The sequence below is a fragment of the Hyaena hyaena genome, unplaced genomic scaffold (assembly GCF_003009895.1).
Source record: "Hyaena hyaena isolate Hyena2069 unplaced genomic scaffold, ASM300989v1 scaffold_336, whole genome shotgun sequence".
Lineage (NCBI taxonomy): Eukaryota > Metazoa > Chordata > Mammalia > Carnivora > Hyaenidae > Hyaena > Hyaena hyaena.
The window spans coordinates 1,452,343-1,470,153 of record NW_024080969.1 but is presented as its reverse complement, the minus strand read 5'-3'; the positions used below and the strand labels follow the sequence as shown (position 1 = coordinate 1,470,153).

At 39.9% G+C, this 17,811-nt stretch overlaps 1 protein-coding gene across 1 annotated transcript in view; it reads left to right on the top strand.

Annotated features, from left to right (window-relative positions):
* The window catches only part of SGCD (sarcoglycan delta), a 378,007-nt gene that overhangs the window by 261,912 nt on the left and 98,284 nt on the right, over positions 1–17,811 (top strand). The window lies entirely within an intron of this gene.

The window sequence follows — 17,811 nt, the reverse complement described above, 5'->3', positions numbered from 1 at the left end:
ACTGAATACAAATTCCAAAGACTGAAAATCTTCCCCTAGACTGTGAGAGGGTTGAGAGTGTGGGCTCATTCAACATTGAATCTTCAGCATCTTTGTAGTGCTTGACACACGATGAAGGATGAATGGATAAGTGGATGGCTGGATAGACAGAACAACACATGGAGGGACAAATTGACAGTGGTTTATGTCTCTTTCTAAACAGGAACATCATCATCACCATTAACATTCACTGCACTCTCTTACTGTGTTCTAGGTACTTGCAAAGTGCTATACCTGTGTTTTGTCAATAACAGCAAGGCCTTATAACAAACTATGAGGTAGATATTGTAGCTTATCAGTACTAGTGGTATAGTGTAGTCCTAGACATGTTAAATGCTCAACCTTAAATGAGTCACTTACACTCATCTCTGTACTCCCTTCATATAGGTGTTTGTTAGAATTTAAAAGTATATATAAAAATCTCCATAAACTGTAAAGTGATATTAAAAGATTAAGTCACTGCAGAGGCACCTGGGTGGTTCAGTTGGTTAAGCATCCAACTTTGGCTCAGGTCATGATCTCATGGTTTGTGAGTTCAAGCCCCACATTGGGCTCTCTGTTGACAGCTCAAAGCCTTGAAGCCTGCTTCGGATTCTGTGTCTCCCCCTCCTTCTGCCCCTCCCTGCTCATGTTCTGTTTCTCTCTCTCTCTCTCTCAAAAATAAACATTAAAAAAGAATAGTAAAAAAAATAAGAGATTTTGACCAAGCTTTGAGCAAGCTCTGTACATGAACAGGTTGAAGTAGTCCAACAGGAATGTTTGACCCTATATGTGTACTGCCCCAGTTGGCTGTGGAGAAGTTAGACGATATTAGGGCAGTTTGAGGGTGGAAGTCTGTAGATCATTGTTCACCATCTTCTCTCTAGTGCCTTGGGCAGTAATACACAGTAGATACTAAATAAATACTGATGTAAAGGATGAATGAAGGTATGAACAAACTAACAAGCAGAGGAAAAACTAAGTAAAAAAAAATCCACCTGCCCACCCCCGGAAGGACAATATGTCCATAAAACATTCTGAGTGTTAACTTAATAGGTACCCCCCAGACACAGGGATAAAGATCACCATATAAAATAATGGAAATGTCTTATCTACTTACTACTGCCTTGAAAGCTGAAACATTTTCATAATGGATCAGAAAGGCATTTTTCAGGACAACTTGGTAATTCATCTTTATTTTCTTGTATACAGAGTGCATTCCATTTAAAAAGAGATGCTGATGCATTTAGGTTACAGCATATGGATTTACAGCCTGGGATAAAATATATTCATAAGTAGTATACCTTAATCCTGTTTATGGAAGGGGAAGAATCAACTGGCATCAGATTAGTATTGATTAACTGTCACTTGGATTGACAAAGCAGCACAAGATACACTTAGCAAATACCCAAACCAAGCTGTAAAGCTCTGCAGATTTGGATTTTGACACTTGCCTGTTTTTCCCCCCTCTAAAACATAATCAGTTCAACATTTAAGAATATACTCTTTGGCACTGAATAATTCAGACCTCATCGACATCGTTTTTTTTTTTTTTTTCCTTGCTGTATGACATCGGCACTGTTTATAGGAAAAGAGGAAAAAGCTATAAAAAGCTCACAAAAAGTGCTTGCCCCTGGATTGTTAAATAGAGAGAGAGAAAGAGAGAGAGATGCTAAATACCCTCAAAGCTATCTTACACCAATTCAGCCCCGAAGGCCACTTGAGCTTACTTGCTTTCATAACTCTTGTCTGGTAGGGAAAATTGCCTGGATTCCGTTGCCCTGTGGATTTCCATTTCGTATTGAGCTGGCATTTGAAGTGGAGCCGTATAGGAATAACGATCTCTCTCAAAAGACAGGCTTGTTTGTGGGCTCCAGAGAGCAGTCCTCTTTGCCTTACCAATGTAGAGTGGGAGGGACAGTCATGACATAGACTTCTGCAACCAAGAGGAAAAGAATGCATTATTCAGGTTGCTTCCAATTATCAGTGACAGAAAGCAAAATTTAATCAGGCTTAAGGAAAGTTTTGTGGGGTTTTTTTGGGTTTTGTTTTTTGGTTTTTTTTTAAAGAAGGGAACCTGCTCACTCACATAATTGGAACTTCCAGATAGGGCCAACTCTCGTGTTTTTAACATCATCTCCCCAGCCCAGGTTTTCTTCAGGCAGCTCCTTAGCAGACATTACCTCAAAAGAAGGATGGGAGCATCCTTGTATGGATAGCCATAGCTGCCATTGGAGGGAAGTGATCAGCCCCACGTGGGTAACATGCTTTCAGAGCCAACAGTCTTTCCGGGGAATCTGATACTCTTGACTGGCCACTCTGTGCCACATTCCCTTCTGCGTATTTGTGGGGTGTGTGGGGAGGGACATGTGATTAGCAGTCCTCATAGATTTACCTGAAGCAAATAATTGTTCTGCTACTGAAAGAAGAGTGGGGGAATATTAAACAGGCAAAGTCATTGTCACCATTCAACCTTTTCCCTTGCCTCGTGTGTGGGTGTGACACCTTCCTTTGAAATTCTTCAGACTTTGTTTCTAGCTAAAGTATCAAAGATTTGCGATGACAAAGGACACGGATGAAAATGAAACTTCATTTTCTTTTTAAATGCCCTTGTCTTTTCTCCAGAGCTGTATTGCCTAGCCCTGGTTGAGTACCAAGTCAGGGTTTGATGCCTGCTACAAAACATTGAAGGCAGAGGGCAATAGGAACTCAAGATTGTTGCAGGTGCCCTGGCTCTGGCTTAATGTAGCAAAGTAAGTGATCTGGAATATCTCCACTGTTCACAAATGAAGAACTGCCTCTTGGGTGGTATTTTCTCTTCAAAGGGACCAAGCTCACTAAAGGCTGCTTATCTACTTTCAGTCAGGTGTTCTGAGATCTGTGTCAGGGAAGCTCCTAGAATGCAGGTGTTTCCTCTCCACCTCAGAGGACACGTGATCTCTTTTTTCCCTGCTTGCTCCCATTTTCTCACAGAGATGCTACTTCCTGCAGACATTCAATATGGCTGCCAGCCTCGCATCTTTATTTGAAGGTTAAAAATGTAAGCCCGGGGGCTGGTTTGTCTAGTTTCTCATCACAGGTCTATTACTGATTAGCTTTGTAACAGTGGGTAAGTTATCACTTAGCCTGTGTAAGCCTCATATTTCTTAAGCAGAGGGTTGTCACAAAAGATGAAAGGGATTGTCTCTGTAAAAGCACTTAGCATGATTGTCAGTTAAGTGTTAGTTGTTACTGGTCAGTACCTGCCGCTCACTGAACCTCTCCTCTGGGTTGCTTAGTTTCAGTTTCTAAGCTAGAATCTGATTGGTCAGGTATGGAAAAGTGGCGATTCTAAAGGGACCACCTAGACACCCCCTAAGCAGAGAATTTGCTCTAAGCAACCATCGCTACTCCTTGGTGGTCTTTTCCTGGAGGAGGAAACTTTTGGAATACGGCTCAATTCCCAGGCTCATGATGGAAGGAACAACACATTCAGCAAGAAGTTAAGAATGTACTCTGCAGCTAGATCTGCCTAAGTTCTGATCCTCATTCCACCGTCACTCTGAAACCTTTCTGTGTTTCAGCTGTGTCTAGGAAAACAGGGAGATAAAAATAGCATGTGCCTCATAGGGCTTCAGGGAGAATTAAATGAGTTCATCCATGTGAAGTGCTTAGAACATGCCTGGCAAATAGTAAACACTTAATAGATAACAGCCAATGAAATGACTTTTTATTCCCTCAGTGTGACTCTGAGCTCCCATAATAGTCTGGTAGGAAATTCTATCTCCATCATGACTGGCTTGCTCAAGAATCAGGGGGCACATATAGTGTCAAGAAAATGTGGGCAAGCCTATTAATCCTTGGTCCAATAAGATCACCTCTGCTGTCTTCATTTTCCTAGCCTATATAGTCACTGGAAGTATATCATCTCTCAACTTACATGCGATGGAGAGGGCCAAGGAATCTTTGCTGAGGCTGTGGCCTACTGTGCCAAAGGACATGACATAGCTGTGCCCTCTGAGAGTTTGCCACCTCCATGGGGACGACTCGGATCCCCAGAGGACCTTATGTCTTGCAATTATTCTAAATCAGAGGCAAATTCCGCCTTCCTCTTGGCTTTCCTCCAAGGCACTCTTCTCTTTTCCCTCCCCGGGAGGGTAGCCAGCACACTCTGCACTGAGATTAGGCCTTCAGAAAGGGCAGAAATAGCTGTTGATGTGAGGCAGCTATGCTTTTGATCCACTGAAAACCTTCCATCGTGGAACTTAAATGCATTTTGCTAAGCAAAAGCAGCCAAACCCAAAACTCTCTGAATGATCCCATTTATATGACATTCTGGAAAAGGCAACACTATAGGGCCTGAGAATAGTGAGAGCCAGGAGTGAGGCCTTGAGGGACAGATTGACCACAGAAGGGCAGTGCAAGGGAAGCAGATTCCCAGAGTGATAAAATCGTGCTGTGTTTGCTTATGGTGATAGATACGTGACTGTACGTATTTGTCAAAAGTTACAGAATAATATACCATAAATAATAGTACATTTCACTTTCTGGAAACAAACATCAAAGAAATCAGAGGCTCTCACTGTCTGCTTGAAGTTGAGGAAAAGTAAAAATATGGGGAGAACAAACACAAATCATTATTTCTAAAAATCGTCAAGCCACAGACAAAAAGAGGTGGGCTAAGCCTGATTATGTCATGTTCAAATGTTGGGCCTTTTGTTGTAGGAAACAGGAGCTTATCAAACATTGTGAACCAGACAGGAAACCTAAGACACTTGGGTTCTGGGAAGTTGCACTGACTGCAGCAAATTGGAGAAGTTAAAAGAGATGCTAGAAAAGAAGGGAGAAAGGATACCCTACCACTGAGACCATATAGCTAGAGCCCTAACCGTTTCTGTTCCTAGAAAAAGATGTGTCAGGCTGTCACAGTGGTGTAGCTGATACTGACCAGCTCACACCTCTTCCCTCTCGAAGTTTCTGTTTCATTCCACAACTTTTCCTGCCTAAGAAATTGAATTCAGAGCATCTGAGTTTGTGCATCTTGTCTAGAAAAGAACAAAGAATCCCATGAAGTGGTCTTTATATTATAGTGATGGCAACATACACTCACTGAACCATCTCACAAGATAGAATAAAATGAGGGCTTATCCAGTATTTCAGTTATGCATTACAGAAGCACAAAAGAGGGAGCAATTGGTGATAACTGAGAGAGGATCAGGAAAAGCTTCTTTATGGAGGAGGTATTTGACCTGGGCCTTAAAGATTTGATACACAAACAAAAAATTTAAAAAAAAAAAAAAAGTGTACTTTCTGGTTGAGAACATATAATGGGAATCAGCAATAAATGAAAAAGTACGTCAGTATCATATGAAGGGACAGTAAGAGTGGTTCCAACTTCTGATCATTTGGCTTATGGCAAAAAAATTCTAGGTGAAGACTGTGATCATCTTAAAGAGTCTGTTTGCTTCTCTCTCCTTGGTCTTGGGTAGAATGTTATTGAATCTTAAGGAGCGGTAAATAACAGAATTCTTATAAGGTGGCTCAAATGAGTAATAACGAGGGACTTGGTTTTCTCTCATTAGAAGTAACCCATTGATAGACACTTGCTGGTAGCCTAGTGGTATCTGGGTCAATATACCTGAAATCCTCTTGGCCTTTGTCTCATGGTTGGAAGATGGCTCTCACGCTCCAGGTTATACTGATAATCAGAAAGAAGAGTGGTACCAGCCATATCTGTCCCTTCCTACTAAAACAGAAAAAGCTCACCCAATACTCGTCCCCAGTAGGTTTCTACCTACATGGCATTAGATAAACCCATGTCATAACGGCCACCCCTAGTTTCAAGGAAGTCTGGGAGGGGCGCCTGGGTGGCTTAGTCGGTTAAGCGTCCGACTTTCGCTTAGGTCATGATCTCGCGGTTCGTGGGTTCGAGCCCCTTTTCGGGCTCTGTGCTGACTGCCAGCTCAGATCCTTGAGCCTCTTTCAGAGTCTGTGACTCCCTCTCTCTCTGACCCTCCCCTGCTCACGCTGTCTCTCTCTCTCTCTCCTAGAAATAAATAAAACATTAAAAAAAATTTAAAAACAAAAATTCAAGGAAGTCTGGGAAAGCAGTTATTTAGCTGGGTACTAAGCTTCCATGAATAATACCAATATTTTGTTATCACGGGAAATAGATGTTGATAAGTAACATGCTGGCCATCCTAGGGATAAAAGTAAAAGAAATCTATACAGTGTATAAGGTGAAAATCATGCAATCAAAATTACCTTTTTTAAAAACAATGTTAATGTTTATTTTTGAGAGAGAGGGAGAGAATGTGTGAGCAGGGGAGGGGCCAGAGAGGGAGACACAAAATCTGAAGCAGGCTTCAGGCTCTGAGCTGTCAGCACGGAGCCCGATGTAGGGCTCAAACCCACGAACTGCGAGATCATGACCTGAACCAAAGTCAGACGCTTAACTGACTGAGCCAACCAGGTGCCCCAAATCAAACTTACCTTTAAATCACCTGTAAAGTATCCCAATTTTGAGGCTTGCTTTCAAATAAGATTGTGTTCTGGAAGTAAAGCATTCAACTGTTTTAATGGTTTGAGACATCCAGGACTTTTATTAAGATTTCAATTTGCTGGTCCTCACTTCTCAGGTCATCGTCATCTTCATCTCCTGTAAATGACTTTATAAGTTTCTCCAATTATATTTTTAGACAGTGTTTCTTCATGGTCCTCAATTAATGTTTCAATTTCCTTCTCTGTAGGAAAGCATCACCCCCCAGCTGCTTGGCTACAGGAACAAAGTGTTCTACTTCTTTTTCAATGACCAGGAAGCTCTTAAAATCATGTATGTGTTGTTTTCTTGGGTCTCACCAGCGTCCACTGATTCTGAGTCTTGATTGGTCTCACACTGTGAGAGAGACACTTGGGAACTGAGTCTTGCCTAAGGAAGCAGTACATTCGGGGCTCCCATTTTACACTCACTCCCAAGTGGAAGGGCAAGCAGCTCATACCCATTCTCTCTCTCTCTCTCATCTCCCTGCACTGTTGGCCTGATCCTGCCCATCTGTCCCACAAAGACCTAGAGGGGAATATGGGTGGAGTGCTACATTCGTGTCATTCATGGGACTCACAGTGCATCATCTCTGAGAACACAGGACACAGAGTCTCTTTCAAGCCCAGGTGCGCTGTTCTTACCAAGCAGCCTTCTCGGCTTGCTGCTGATGCTCCATTGTTCATATACCATCCTGACTCAGAGGCTGTCTTGCTTCAGTGTTCTGTCTCTGTTACACAAACCCAGCAAGTTGAAGCTATTTGTTTTACTGTGTGGTTTTATTTACTATCAAAGATAGTGTAGTCATAAGAAACTGAAATGAGGTTGCTTGCTGCTTGGATGGTTCCTTTTATTTTTTTCCAGTTTTGGCTTAATGATACACCAAGCATGAGTTCTGGTCTATTGGCTTCTAGAGTGGAGTTTGTTTAATTAAACTACTTGTCTCTTCATATCTTGCCAGAATATTTTTATACATGGATCTTTAAATTGCTCTGCAGTTTCATATCCTACAAAAATATACAAAATGTACACCTTGATGGTACGGCCAGTTCAGTTAAAGTATTAGAGTATTTGTAAAGGAACACATCTTATTTTCTTTTTCTCCATGGTTACCATTTGAATTATTTAATGATATGCTTCTGTCTTACCGGCTTTATCTTCTATTATAATAAGTAATAATATCTAATATTTGGTGAGAACTTTGATGTGCTAGGCACACGTAACATTATATATGTGTGTGTATATACACACACACACACACACATATACATATGCACTATTATTATCCCAATTCCACAAAGCTGGAAACTGAGACAAGAAAAAGCTAAATAATTTGCTCAGTATAATATTCCTGTTCACAGTCTTCCTGTACAACTCAAAACTTGTTACACTTTGCCAAGGTACATGTCTTTTAAAGCTCCCAATCTCCATGAACCCAAATATTTGCATTATGCACACCTGCATTCAGGCAACTGAGCACATGTGCCTCTACCCATTGGTGCCATTGAGCAGACCGATGCCCCTATAAACGTTTGGTTACTAACCAGAGCTGGATCCTTAAACTTTGATATCTAATATCCAATATACAATATTCAGCCATCTTACTATAGTTCTTTTGTCAAAAAGTAGTAGCTCTTGCTTATAACAATTTCTTCCCTTCCCACTTCCTCCTGCCCACAAGAATCTGTCTGCATTTCTTGATAGAATGACTCTGATGATGTAAATGACCAGCGTGTTGCTAAATGTTATGGGCAATTTTTTTAAGTGTATGTATTTATTTTGAGAGAAAAAGCAAAAGCAAGGAAAGGGTTGGAGAGAGGGAGAGAACGAGAATCGCAAGCAGGCTTTGCACTGTCAGCTCAGAGCCCGATGTAGGACTGTGGGATCATTACCTGAGCTGAAACCAAGAGTCAAATGCTTAACAGACTGAGCCACCCAGATGCCCCTTCATGAGCATTTTAATTTATCTTCTTACCTCAAAGCACCAATTAACATAGGTAACTCTTTCTTCTTTTTTGAAGTACTTTTTTTCTCTTGACTTTCTGTGTTTCCCCATTCCTGGTCATCTTCCGACCTCACAAGCCGTATCTTTTCAGTTTCCTTTGGTAGTTTATGCACTTATACCCAAACTTGAACTGTTGGAATCCCTTAAAATTTTGACATTGCCTCTCTTTTTCTATCACTCTCACCATTTCTTGGATTATATCACCCATCCCATTTTCTTAGTTTCCATAGTCATCTGTTCTATATGCCGGTGGTTTAGAACTCTGTCTTGAGTAATATCCAATTGCCTGCATGAACATCTAAATTTGGAAACTCCACAGATACCTTAAATTCAACATAGTCAAAATTAAATTTTTGCTCTTCCCTCAAAGCTTCCCTCGTATCATACTACCAAAGTCTTTCAACTCTACCTCCTCAGTACCTGTCACATTCACCCTTCCCATTTTTTGCACTATGAGTTACTTAGTCTAGGCCACCATCATTTCTTACCTGGCTACTGAAATAGTCATCTAACTGATTTCCATGCATATGCTCTTGATCCCTTTTACAGCATTTTATAGAGTGTGGTCAGATCCTGTAACTCTTGGAATTATATTTGATTGGAAATAAAAGACAGCCCAACCAGCAGTGGCTTAAACAAGTTAGGGGTTTGTTTTTTATTGTGTAATAATAATTCTGGATGTATGCTGTCCAGGATTTATAGCAGAACAGTCTCATAAAGGGACCAGATTCCTTCAACTTCTTCCTTTCACACGTTTAGCAACGTGGCTTTTACTCACATGGTCACATAGGGCTACTGGGCCTCAAAGCATTGCTTCTCTATTTCAGAAAGGGAAGAGTAAAGAACAAAAAGCCTTCTTTGATAGGCTTTGTTGTTGTTGTTTTTATTTGGGAAGACAATATCTCCCCAGACATTTGTACCTATATCTCGCTGGCCAAGACTATATCACAGAGCCACCTAACACTGCAAAGGGAGTCTGAGTTCAGTAGTTTGTATTTCCAACCTGCATCATAGACAATTGCAAGAGGGGATGCACTATGCTTAAAATGTGGGCAGGCAGCCTATAATATCTGCCACCATAGGATTTACAAAAACATACCTGATCATCTCATTCTCCTGTCTATATCCTTTCAGTGGCTTCCTTTTCCTATTAAGATGGGAACTTTCAAACTTTCACATGGACTGAATGCTCCTACATGACCTTGACCCTAGCTGCCTCAGAAATGCTATGGCGATCTTGCTCTTGCCACTCCAGCTACAGTCCTCTCCTTCCTCTTCCTTAAAAGCAGCAAGTCATTTTATGTATTGTGTGTGTATCTATGCTTAAACATTTCTTATACTTTAAGAATCAGGTGTTTGGGGGCACCTGAGTGGCTCAGTCAGTTAAAGCATCTGACTCTTGTTTTCAGCTCAGGTCATGATATCATGGTTTGTGAGATGGAGCCCCACGTTGGGCTCCAGCACAGAGCCTGCATGGGGTTTTCTCTCTCCCTGTTCCCCTACTACTCCCCCACTTCCACAGGCTCACTCTCTCTCTCTCTAAATAAATAAATAAGCTTAAAAAAAAAAAAAAAGAACCAGTGTTTGTACCCTTGGGAGCTACATTGCCCCCATTGAGAATATATGATTTATGACAATTGTCATTATAAAAATCAGTATCTATCTAGCCACTATAAAAGTTTATAAGGGCAGGGGTCAGATCTTCACGCCCAGTATTGCCTTAGTACAGTGCTGGGGGCAGAGTAGGTAATTGTTAAATGTTGATAGACAATGAATGTTAAAATACTTAGCATGGCTAGAGATTTTATATATTTTTTGAAATTTTTATTAGTGATCTCATAGAGGAAAACCCTGAATCTGTTTCTCCCCTAAAACCATTTATGGAGTAGGCCCTCCATAAATATTTGTTGAATGAATTAATTATCTGTACGTTTTGGTCTAGAGAATTGTCCCTAATTCCTAAAAAGAAAATATTTGGTATGTATCCTGGAAATGACTTGTAATGACTACAAATGTTTTGCATTAGCGGTTTATTAAATGCTACCAGCAGCCAGAAAGACACAATGGGATTAAATTACTTCAAGTGGCTTTATCCACTTACCGTTTCTGTCTGTTGCCCATGTCGGGAAGGTTTTCAGATCTGCCAGCCACCTTCAAAGTGCTTGATCCTGAAATTTGTGGAAACTCTGTAACCTCACTGATTATTCAGTTGGTTTTAAATCCCAAATTAGACATAACCCAGCCCACTTTTCTTAAAAAGAACTTTTCACTGCATATTACCATTAAGTGAAAGCCAATAATACATGCTACAAAATAAATAAAAAACCACTGTTTCTGAGGAATTTCCTGGGATCACTGCTCCCATGAAACACTCTTATGGATAACATGATATAGGGGTTGTTATTCAGGAAAATAGGCCTCAAACATTAAGGACTATTTAAATTTTAACATGTAACCATTCTCTACCCTGGACATACAAGGCATAAAACCCTATCTCTTATGTTTAGAAAGCTTTTAAACAATAGGAGATATGTGAAATATGAAACATGTGCTTAGTTAAAATTTTAGAGTAACTAGGAAATTTTCTTGCAAGGAAGACAGTGTTCATTATTCAAGAAATTACTATACTATTCATAGTTTTTTATAAAAAATATTTCCTGCTTGTAAATACTTTGGGAGACTGAAAGTATCTTTGTCACTTTGCCTACACTTTCATAAGAAAAATATAGGAAGATTTAGAGCATCTTCTTTTATTAAGTAAAGGCAATTTCAGTTACAATTAAAATATCAAATATGAAAACAGCTATATTCCTTTGGAGATGTATAAGGTCGCCATGGGTGCCACTGGCTTTGAGTATTAATCACCTGGCTCTGACCATTATTTCAGCTCTTCCCCTGGGCCCTCTGGTACCCATCATTCACTCTCTTGTCCAGTGCCTCACCAGATCCCATTGGCTTTCCACTTAAATATCTCCTAAACCCATCCACTTTTCTCCACGTGTGCTGCCAGTTCTCTGGTCCAACCTCCCACTATCCTTCACCCTGTCCCACTGCATCTGTCCTTGCCTCCTCAAGTGTCTTTTCCATTATACAGTGTCTCAGTCACCTGCTCTTGCTGTAACAGAATTCTATGGACTGGATGGCTTAATCGATGGGAATTTCTCACTGTTCTGGAGGCTGGGAGACTGAGATCAGGGTGCCAACATGGTGACGTTCCAATGACATTTGGAATTTCAACATAGGAGCTTTAGGAGGACACAAACTTGCAGACCCTAGCATGCTTGCTCAGTGATCTTTTAAAAATGCCAGTTTTGGGGGCGCCTGGGTGGCTCAGTTGTTTAAGCATCCTACTTCGGCTCAGGTCATGATCTCACAGTTTGTCAGTTCGAGCCCACATTGGGCTCTGTGCTGACAGCTCAGAGCTTGGAGCCTCCTTCAGATTTTGTGTCTCCCCCTCTCTCTGCCCCTCCCATGCTCATGCTCTCTCTCTCTCTCAATAATAAATTAAAAAGTTAAAAAATTAAAACAAAAACAAAACCAAAAAAAAAAAAAAAAGCCAGTTGGATCAAGCCAGATCCCTACTTAAAACCTTCACCATTACCTACAAGGTTCTGAATTACCCAGGTCAACCCACCTCTCCAGTTTCATCCCATCCTGCTAACTCTTGCAAAAACTAGTCTAGCCACACTGATCTTTATTAACTTCAACTTCCTAACTCTAGTGTCTTTTCATTATCTTTTCTACTCTCACTTCCCCCTCTTAACCAGTTCGTTCCTAATCACTTTACAAATACCAACAAGATTTCACCCTCTCAGGGAGACTCACCTGCCAGACCATCTCATGAACCCAAGTTGTATTTCAGAGACATTTTTAATTTTCCTTTCAAGTCTTTATTACTATTTGTAACTATTATATATTTTTATTTGAAAATAGCATACAGGGGTGCCTGGGTGGCTCAATCAGTTAAGCATCCATCTCTAGATTTCAGCTCAGGTCATGATCTCACAGTTCATGAGATCTCACACTGGAAGTGTGGAGCCTGCTTGGGATTCTCTCTACCCACCCCCTTCTCCTCCCCAGCCAGCACGCTCCCTCTCACTCACTCGCTCGCTCTCTCACTCTCTCTCTCTACGTAAATAAATAAATATAAATATATAAACTAATAGCACACTCTACTAGAATACACTATGCTCTCCTGATCTATGGACTCCATGTCTCTTTGGCTCACTTCTAGACTCTCCTGCTCAAAGCATGTTTATTAAATAAATGGAATGTTGGGTTTATCACACCTACCATCCTCCTTTCCTGGTCCCTTTCCTGGTCCATTGGGTTTATCCAGGTAGGTTATCTGAAGGATTGTAAAACAGCTGGAAACAGCCTTATAAATCATCTAACCTCCACCCCCATTTTGTATGACAAATGGGGAAATAAGACTATAAAACAAATTGCCAACAGTCACATAATAAACTAACTACTAGATGAGCAGCACTAAAAATCAGGTCTTTGACTTGTAGGTTGTCTGATATTTCAGGAAATCAGATCATTCCTTCTCCCATATTTCTTATCACCATTTTTTAGATTGAAATCCTTTCTCTATTTTATAATCTAATATTGGTATAAAATATATCCTTATCAAGTAAAATACGGTGGTTGTTTAGGGTTATCATTCAGGTTATATCTACTCAAGCAACATGAATTAGAACACTTAAAAGGTTATGACTTCAAACAGTGGTGATTAGATATTTTAACTCTGCATTTTGACTATTTTGGCTCCATAATTTAAGACCAAAGAGGAGTTTGAGTCTATGTTCGTTAATGCAAAAGCATTAATCATAATTGTGCCAATCTTAATGCATGCACATCAAGAAAGAATTTACCAGAGCAAACTCCATTAAGCCAGTTTAACTCCTTAATCAATATTCTAAACAGCACACTTAAACCATTTCTGACCTTTTTGAAAGTTTTCCTTGAAATTACGGTCTGAAAGATCAGTTCTTCATGTACAACAAAGACTGGATTCATCGTCCAATTTTTCTAGCTCCATGTTACTATTCCTAACATCTAGCATAGTATTTCTTCCTTTGCACCTAATGCTTCTCTCAATTTTCCTGTAGCACATTTTGTAGATGTGAATCTGCTTTCAGGATTTGGTTCACGGCTTTATTTAATATATACACGTTTAGGCACTTTAGTGTTTTTTATTTTTTATAAAATTGAGTTTTCCCAAATTTTTTTGAAGTTTAAAGACTTACAAACCGAACCAGCTTTATGTTTTTGCAGTTAGCTTCATCTATAATAAATTTTTCCATCTACCGTTTTATCTCGTATGAAATTTATTTTCTAGTCAGTAGTTCTGCCAGTTAAATGCAGCTTGAATTGGACAAAAGACTGTTTGCTAATATTTGATTCCTCTTAAACACAGAGAATTTTTAGCTTTTTTTTTTTTTTTTAATTTCAAAGTTGCTTTTTTTTCCCTGGTAGGGAATGGAGGTGGCCCAAGACAATCATCTGGTTAGATTGTTGCCTGATGAATTTTTTTATTTGAGGGGTAAACAATTTAGCTCTGACACTTCTCATCCCCTCCCTTATTTTACAGTTAAGAAGTCAAGGGTCAGAGAGGTCTTCTGATTTGCATGGGATCACAGAGATAGGACTGGATTTCAGGTCTCTTGACATCCAGGACACTTTGAGGGGAAAGCCTCCCAAGTTGAATATACTTTCCATTGAGGAGAAGCTGGCTTTTTGTTACTATGGTAATGGAGGGCATTCGGGATCTTTTGACAAGTTTACCCCCTACCTGTACTACAAGGAAGAAAAAACCATTGAGCTGATCTTTATGGTGATTCAAAACACTTTAGATAGATCCTGTCACATGCTTTATAAGTTCCTAATTGATTGTGTGGAATTAAGTTATTGGGCAGAGAACCAACTAATGGAAACACATTGATGAAATCATATTTGAGGGACATTAATGGAACTTAAAATAAAACTGAAATGGCTTTATGGATTTTTCACTCAAACTGTTTATGAACATTTATTGCCAGTAAATTATATTGTGTCAAAAGAAGGAATCGGTAGGTATGGCTTTAATAGAAACCTTTTTGAAAGAGTAAAACTGAGAATAATTTATTATCTAAGAACAGATAGAGGATGGGAGAATTCACCCTGATGGATGGCTGTCCACTCTGCAGCTTCTGGGAGAGTGAAAAATGGTGTGGGAATCAGAAGCCTGATAGGGGACTTGGAAAGAAATGGTGTTTTTGGAGAGTATTAATATCTCATCTCACTGTGCATGTGAATCTCTTCTAGAAGAGATGTGATGGGAGATTTAAAATGCAAGTGTTACTTGAAAGTATAAACATTGGTATTTGTTCAGATCTCATAAAAAGATGAGCAGGTAGAGAAAGATTTAATATGCTGAAAGAGACAGTCTAGAATAGTGATCACAGACATCGGTTCCAGAGCCAAAAGATGAGAGTTCAAGTTCTGACACCCCCTTTTCATTGTGCAACCATAGGAAAGTATCCTGACTTCCCTGAGTGTCAGATTCCACATCCATGCATGGTTCCAGACATGCATAGTCCGAACCTCACAGGATTATTCTGATTATCAAAGTAAAACAATTTCTATAGTTTCTAGTTCATAGTACATGCTTTAAAAACGTTGTTTTTTAAGAGTCATAGAGGACCTGGACAAGAGGAGGAAAACATGGGAATCATAAATATTTTAGTGCTACAGGCAATATCCTATTGACCATCATCTGCTGATATCTATGTGCCAGAGATCTTATTCAATCTCCCAAGACCCCTAGGAGATAAAGTTACTATTAATATCCCTTCTTTTCAGGGAAGAAAACTGAGCATCATAGAGATTGGGTTTCATGCCCAAGGACACTCAGATAATGAGAAATTGTGGTACATTCCCCTGAGAAGTCATATCTATGAGTCTGTTTTTCCAGTATGGATGGCACATATGGGCCCCTGTGGCAAATGCATCAAAAACAAAATTGGAGGGCACCTGGTTGGATGGTGGGAGCTAAGGGAGCCTTAGTGAGTGTCTTACCCTTTACCTTGATCCCATATCCAGAGCCCGTCAATCACCTACATCCTCTGCGAGAGCCCAGACCACTGGGCCATTTTATGGGTGCCACATTCTCCTGGCATTCCGAAAACTAGGCACTAGGGTATAGTGGCTGAAAGTGGGGCCTGGAATCAGATGCCTGCATATGAATCTCAGCTCCAGCACTCACTAGCTGTGTGACTGTGGGCCCCATGTTTTTTAGCCCCAGTTGTCTCGTAGGATAAGTAGTTGTCTTGGTCTGGGGAAGAAACTACAGGCCTTTGATCTCATTTTATTTTAAAGTGATATTTGTATTTAGCCCAAATAATATTTTTTTTATTAACATACCTCTTGTATTTTAAGAGGCTCAGTTAAAATAAGTTGGACTTTGGATGTTCATTAAAAATGTAATATGATGCATGAGAAGTTTTATGACAGTAAGTTAGTACTCCTATAGAAGTGGGTGGTAGTACCAATTGGAAATAAATCCAGTAGAAGCCTTGGGAACCTCAAACTGAATTTGTCTGTATTCTGTGTATGACCTTTTTCCTGCTCACATAGAGCCTAAGATCTTATTGAAGAGATAGATGAATATCCGCAAGGCAAATAAAAATCCCAGGTAGTGTGTGTGCTCAGCAGCAAATTAGTGTTACAGTTGTTTTACAAATATTTATTGAGAGCCTCCACTGTGCTGGGCAATTTGGATACAATGGAGAATAAGACACAGTCCTCCAAGACACAAGCAAATGTGAGTGTAGGTCTGGGAAAGCTGCGGACCTAAGCTCAGGTGTGCAAAGGAGACCATGGTCATTCCACAAACATATAGTGAGCACCCATAATCTATTGGATGACTTTATATAACCTTTTTTATTCCCCCTTGGAATTGCTTTAAACGGGTGATGGAGCTAGAGGCCACTGCCTGCGGTACAGTACTTCCTGCTTGAGCTTAGTACAGCCAGATGTTAAGAAGTGGCAAATGAGGTTTTGTCAGTGTATCTGACAAATGGAGAAACAGACACAGCACAAAGTTTGAATAAAACAAAGAATATGGTGCCCGCTTTTGAGGTTCATTTTACATAAGAAAATTGGATTATTCATTCTTGGACAACTGGACTGAATAATTGTGGTGTATATCCTTACATATGCACATAGTTTGCAGAGTCATAAGAAATAAGTATTCTTGGGCTTCAAAAGGCCTTATAAAATGATAGGAGGAAGCATGAGATATTAGTGAAACATAAAGCCTCACAGAATATTACTACCAGTTCAGGTAATGAGGGTTGTCTGTGAGCAGTACTAATTGCTCTATGGGTAAGTCAGACAATTAAGGCTGATTTTAAGGGAGGTAATGCTCTTTCTCTTGCAGTTTTCACAGATTTCTTAGTGGAGGAAAGGGAGATATGAGCTGGTACTAAAGAGTCTACACAGTGTATATAGAAACAGAAACGACTATCCTAGCCTTAATCAGGTACATAATTGTTGCTTTTAATCATTAAAAAAAAAAAAGTTCCAATGGCTAAGAACTAAGCATCTCTAAGAAATGGAAAATGAAAGGATTTCAAAGGAAACCCCTGTTAACTGCAGTAGTGAAAGATGGGAGTTGCTCAATAACAGGTTTGAGATGGTACTAAGAGGTGGCTAAGGCAATTCTCTTGGGTCACAGGCACTTTAGAGCCACATCCCAATGGGTCACTCATTGTCTCATGATTTCTCCTAGCCTGTTTTACCCACTAGGCACCCTCTACAGTATCTTCGGTATAGGTGCTCCTCAAAAGATCACAAAAATCTTGGAGATGTGAAATGCATGCTCTGCAAAACAATATTTAATATAGGTGTAACAAAAACCACACTATAGTCTGTAATCCAGCCCATCTTATTCAGTTATCTTGTTAGTCAGGGTTCTTCAGAGAAACAGAGCCCATGTGAATATATATATATAGGAAGAACGTCATTGTAAGAAATTGGTTCAAGTCATTACAGAAGCTAGGAAGTCCCACCATCTGCTGTCTGTAAGATGGAGACCCAGGAAGGCTGATGGCATAATTCTGAATGAGTCCCAAGGCTGACTAAAGAACCAGTGCAATCAATGGTGTAGTCTTACTTGTATCGAAAAGATTAAATATTTTTCCAGTTGCTACAAAAGTAAAAAAACCAGTTCATCTTCCTAGACTTATCACTGTGCTAAGGTAAACCTGGATTTGTAATATCAGTG